Source organism: Bubalus bubalis, chromosome 18 (genome assembly GCF_019923935.1).
Source record: "Bubalus bubalis isolate 160015118507 breed Murrah chromosome 18, NDDB_SH_1, whole genome shotgun sequence".
Lineage (NCBI taxonomy): Eukaryota > Metazoa > Chordata > Mammalia > Artiodactyla > Bovidae > Bubalus > Bubalus bubalis.
In genome coordinates this window covers 37,571,480-37,576,932 of record NC_059174.1, presented here as the reverse complement: position 1 = coordinate 37,576,932, position 5,453 = coordinate 37,571,480, and the positions used below count along the sequence as shown (strand labels likewise).

The window sequence follows — 5,453 nt, the reverse complement described above, 5'->3', positions numbered from 1 at the left end:
CGTTCAATGTCCACCAAAGATAAATCGCTCATTCCAGTCGTTAAAGAGTGACATGTGTATACTATAGGCCACTGGTTAGACCTTGGTGGTCTTTATTTCTTCTTCGCTTTTCTAAGGCGCTACCACTCCTCCACAGAGGAAAACGTATTCCTAATATTTGGTTCCATCAAGTTGAATCCCCTGCGGTTATCTTTTAATTCCTCTTTTCGGCTCTCCTGTATTCTTTCGTCTCTGTGATTACCACTTCTTTGCCGGTATTTCTTCTGGAGCCCTCCACATACGCTAAATCCTTAGCCATGATGAGTAGGCAGCAAGCCCCTCTTGCACACAACAAAGACTTCTATTTTTTTTTTTATCTTTTGGGCGACACGATAAAAAATAACCCTGTATTTATGCAAATTGCAAAGTAGCGTGTGATAATGAAAACAAAACAGTGCTGGCCCGCAGCCAAGGCATGGCACTGACAGGGGCTCCCGACCATTTGGCTCTTGATTCTTCAGGGAAAGCAGCTGTAGAGAAAGGGGCATACACAACACCGGCGTCACCCGCGCACTCACACGCGCGCACCCTCGTTCGCACGCATTCCGGTACCGTCACCTCGGAGCCAGCCAGCCTTGGGATCCAAATCCAGTTCGGCTGCCTTCCGCCACCGGCACTCCAGTCGTCGTCCCCCACGAGCCTCCCTGCCCCCTGCTCCCGATTCCCTTTCAGGAATTTACAAACATTTTCCACAGATCAATATCTGTATTGATTATTCATTGTGAGGGAGTCGTGTGTCTTTGGTGATCCAGCTTGCAGAGGTAGCAGCCAAAGCCTGCTGCAGGGGAGAAAAAAACAACAGAAGGCGAGAGGGACCCAGCTCTTGCTGGGTCTGCGGCTGTCGGCAACACAGAAAGGAAGAAAGAGGAAGAAGCTGGCAAACGAAGGAGCGGATGAGGGTGGAGGAGAAAGAGGGAGCAACAGCAAGAAAAACCAAGCCATGGCTGCACATCTGGTCCCAGGGCTTGGCTGGGAGGAAACCCCCATCTTGGGTCTGCTGTTCCGTTCACGGTGCCCTGGGCTCCCTCTGCTTGGGGAGCCAGAAGTGACTCACAGTTTTGGTATCTCCTACGTAAGAGCTTTGGGGGGATTCCTTGGCTTGCTGACAGGAGAGGAAGAAAGCAGCAGCAGTGAGGTAAAACACGATTACTTCCAACTGCCTGGCGGAGGACACGCAGTCGCTTGGCTTGCCTGGAACAGCTTGCAGCTCTGTGATGGCACGCGGAGGGAGAATAATTAAAAAGGCCAGCATCACTTACTAAGTGAGTAAATACAAAGCCGTTCCAAACGTGCTCTCCAGCTAATGAGAAGCTGTAATTTCTTAGACTTCAAGGCAAAACAAGACAGTGATGGGGCTCAGTGGAGAGCGTGTTTGCGTGGAGATGGGGCTGGGGGGTGGTGTTGGTGGTGGAGATAAATCGACTAATTGTTGGCCATGTTTAAAAAAGGGATTACTGGAAAAGACAGTGAAATGATGACAGGAAAACATCTTGGACCAGAGCCAAAAAAAAAAAAAAAAAAAATCGAGGCAAATCAAGTCCGCAGCTTGGAGAAAACACCCATCGCTCCTGTCGGAAGCTCCCACAGGAACTGCCCGGTGTTCCTCAGCCAAAAGTGGAATATTGTGTGGGCACCAGGGGTCAGGACCAGGGTCCACCAGAGTAGCCAGAGGAAGGAACCAAGGCATGCCAGATGACACGGTTATGTCACACTTTGAGAAAACAAAACAAAACATTAAAAACCAACCTTTCCTTTCCTTTTAACTGGAGCTCCTGCTTGCTCAAAATAGCTTCTGTCTATTCAAAGCAACCCCAAAATGTGCCTTCTGATAACAGGAGCTGCTGATTCTGTTTGTCTACAGGAAACTGCTGCAATGCTACAGAAAAATGCTAGGAAAAAGAGGCTGAGGAAATTCAGTTTTCTGATGTCTGGGCGCTAGGCAAACTGTGCCAGGTGACTTATCTTTGCCATTTGGACCGCCATGTGGGAGCGAGTTTGGGATTCCTTTTCCCTTGTCACCCAGCTGTGGCTTGGTGAGTCCAAAACCAACCAGGATGAAATACTCGTTTAACACAGGGTCCCAAACACACCATGACAAAGTGGGTACCCCAAGGAATAAAATGACCTGGCTCTTTCTTCTTTCTGGGTGTTCAGTTAACTGAGCTATCTGGTGCCCCTACAGATGAGTAGAGTTTTTTTTTTGTTTTTTCCCCGGTAAGGATTTCTGGGACTGGAAGGTCAATAGAAAGATGTGTTCCTTTTCCCTGGGGATTTACTCTTCATATTGCTTCCTTATTTCAGATACCTCAGTACATTGCAAGTTTCCTGAGCAGGAGACATACATCCTGCAGAAGTGTGCCTTGGAGACTCAAACGAGGAGAAATTAAGCCAGTTGTGGATGACTCGGATATCTTACACTGCATGTCTTCAGCATTCATAGAGACCTATGTCTGTAGGGTCTGTGTGTGTGTGTGTGTGTGTTTGCATGTGACAGCATCATGTGGAGTGTGTGCTCACATGTGTATGGCTCTGTTGTCTGTGTGTCTTTAGAGAGGAAGGAAGAGAGTGAAGTCAGAGCAGACAGAATGTTGGGGCATTTATGTAATTCATGCAGAGACTGTTCAACGCTGCAAGGCAGACAGCCACCCATTCCTGGACTCTGCTGCTCTGGAGGGCCTGTCCGGACCTGATCTGAATGTTAAATGCAGGAGATGAAATTAGCATACTAACCAAGGATGTCAACCCCTCCCTACAATCAGTAAATGGCCGTCTCCTCTCTTTCAAGCCGGCACTGCTACGCGCGCCAGCCACTTAACCATGTCCTCTGTCAGGTCCCTTTTTGTGTTTGTTTTTTTGTTTTTGTTTTTTGATGAAAGACTGGAAATTCATTAATGAGGAGGGAAGGAAGGGCTTCAAGGGGCTGTAATGAAAACAAATGATCCTCTTTAAATCTCATGTCGGCCAAAGCCGAGGTGGGTGGGGGGGTGGATGTTGCTTTCTGTTCTGGGGCTGGAGAATAGGAAATTCCACAGACAACAGACCACTTGACAAGAGCCCAAGAATGCACTGCTTGGGAATTTCTTCTGTGTCGCAAAGACCGGCCATGGCCAGTAAGTCTGTGTTAATAAAACTGAGAATGAGCTTTATCTTCTGAACTGTCAAGTGTGGTCTACCAGATGTCTTTGCATGCCGTCACAGGTCATCAAAGTTTCTTGACCTTGTGAGGCTAGGAAGAGCCTTCTGGAATCTTTTGGCTGCTTGCCTCAGCTTTTGAAGTAATACAAATTTTTCTTTGGGGCTATGCTTTTGGCCTTTCCCAAAGGAAGTTGTTCCTTTTATTTTAATCTCTATCATACAACTAAGTACACAAAGGAAAAGATTTAACTTCCACTGCTGTAGAGCCCTGTACTAAGGCAGACAGAATGCTAAGAGCTAACAATCAGGTACTCCAGCCCAGGTATTGGGACTTCCTTTTTCTTTATTTTAGTCACTATTGTTAGAAACAAACTTCTCCCCTTCCGTTGTGTTATACTTGGTTTGACTTTAACCCAGGGGTCACACACTTTGAAATCTCCAGGGATCTGTGGGTACCAGCCTAAGGAGGCGTGGGGTCACAAAGAGTCAGACACAACTGAGTCACACACACATACACACCCACATACACAGGGCTTGGAATGACATGGAGACAGAGCCATTTGTTTTTATTTAGGGGAATAAAGGCCCTGCCTTGTGTTGCCTGATCTTCCAGTGTTCCAAGAGGCAGTAGAAATTGGTATGTTTAAATATAAAAAAAAATCAAATTTTAAATGTTGGCTGTTATTAGTGTTATTTTCTAAACAGTCTACAGATCAAATAAAGCACATCTGTCTGTGGGGACAGCCTGGGCCTACGGTGTGCTGGTTTGCAATCTTCATTTTAGTCTAAAATAGCTACCACAGGTGTTTTTTGTTAACTTTGTAGTTTTTTAAATGCCAAGTCTTTCTGAGAAATGTTTTAATTAAAAAATATAGATATTAGCAACTGCATGGCAAATATCATGGGAGTGTGTTTTGTTGGACAGAGAGAGAAGTGCTAATTTAAAACAATCAAGCGGGGGAGGAAATGGATATTTGGAGGGCTTGTTGGTCGGCTGGTCACTGGCACCTTAGCAGGCAGGGTCTAATGTCTTCATTATCTAAGGTAGTGATCACACAACAGAGATTTTTCACACAGGTTATAAGTGGGAGGATTAAATATTTAGAAAGAAATATGTTTGAATATTTTCATGTGTATCCCCTCCAATATTTAAGGTAGTGATTAGTCCTATTTTAACATTAAAAAAAATTAAAAACATTTCTCTTCTTATTTATCCACAGAACTCTTCATTGCAAGTAAAAAAAAAGATAGGGAAAAAAAAAAAAGATAGACATCCCCAGAAAAGAGAGATCCTGCCTTTAGTTTGGAAGAAACCTTTTCCACAGCATCTGAAATAACTTCAACCGGAAAAGGCACCTCAGCAAACGATGAAGGGCAGCAAGAGGGCCCATCTTCTCACACAATTGCACAGGGCTTTCCAATTTCCAGGGTGCTCTTCACACGTATTATCCTGTTTAATTCTCACCACAACCAGGCAAGATAGTTAGTATTTAGCTTATTTTATAGATGAGGATCCTAGGCTCAGAGAGGTGATGAAATTGCCTAGGGTTGAAAGCTAGCAAGAGGCATTCACGGGTCCTCTGAGTCTTAATCTGATTCCATTTTATTGTTTGTCATAGGTTCTCATAAAAAATCCTCTTCAGAAGCACTGACCTGATGCATCCTGCATTTCTGATCCTCGATCGTCCCCCCACCTCACTTCTTCCCTATGAGATTTACATCGTATAGTCTGTGTAATCTGTAGTCATGTGCAATTTGAAAATGTTCCCTGTGTCCTGCCAGCAATTAAGAGCCACTGCTAAGTTCCAACTGGCAGTGGCAGGAACCCTCCTGAACTTTCCACTCCCTGCTATTTGCTCCTCTCTCCTTCTTTCTTGAAAATCTAGTTTAGCCAAAGGTTGGTCTACACATGCTGTGTCTTTACTTTATCCCCTTTTGCATCTCTACACAGAACACTGTTTTCATTTCTACTTCCCCATTTAACTGCTCAGGTCATTGCTTGCTGTTGTTGTGTAGTTGCTAAGTCATGTCCATCTCTTTTGTGACCCCATGGGCTGTAGCCCACCAGGCTCCTCTGTCCATGGGATTTACCAGGCAAGAATACTGGAGTGGGTTGCCATTTCCTTCTCCAGGGGATCTTCCTGGATCAGCGATCGAACCCACGTCTTCTGCCCTGCAGTCAGATTCTTTACCACAGAGCCACTAGGGAAGTGCAGGTCATTAATGCCCAATTAAACTATGCTTTTCTTCCTGGCACGGTTGGATTCCACAGACCATTC

At 45.3% G+C, this 5,453-nt stretch overlaps 1 long non-coding RNA gene across 1 annotated transcript; it reads left to right on the top strand.

The window, feature by feature from the left end:
• Positions 1 to 419: 419 nt before the first annotated feature.
• On the top strand, positions 420 to 5,152 carry LOC102400340. The gene is made up of 3 exons (XR_327707.4): positions 420 to 1,301; positions 1,901 to 2,072; positions 2,341 to 5,152. It is a non-coding gene; the product is annotated as an uncharacterized LOC102400340 (long non-coding RNA).
• The last annotated feature ends 301 nt before the right edge of the window (positions 5,153 to 5,453 follow it).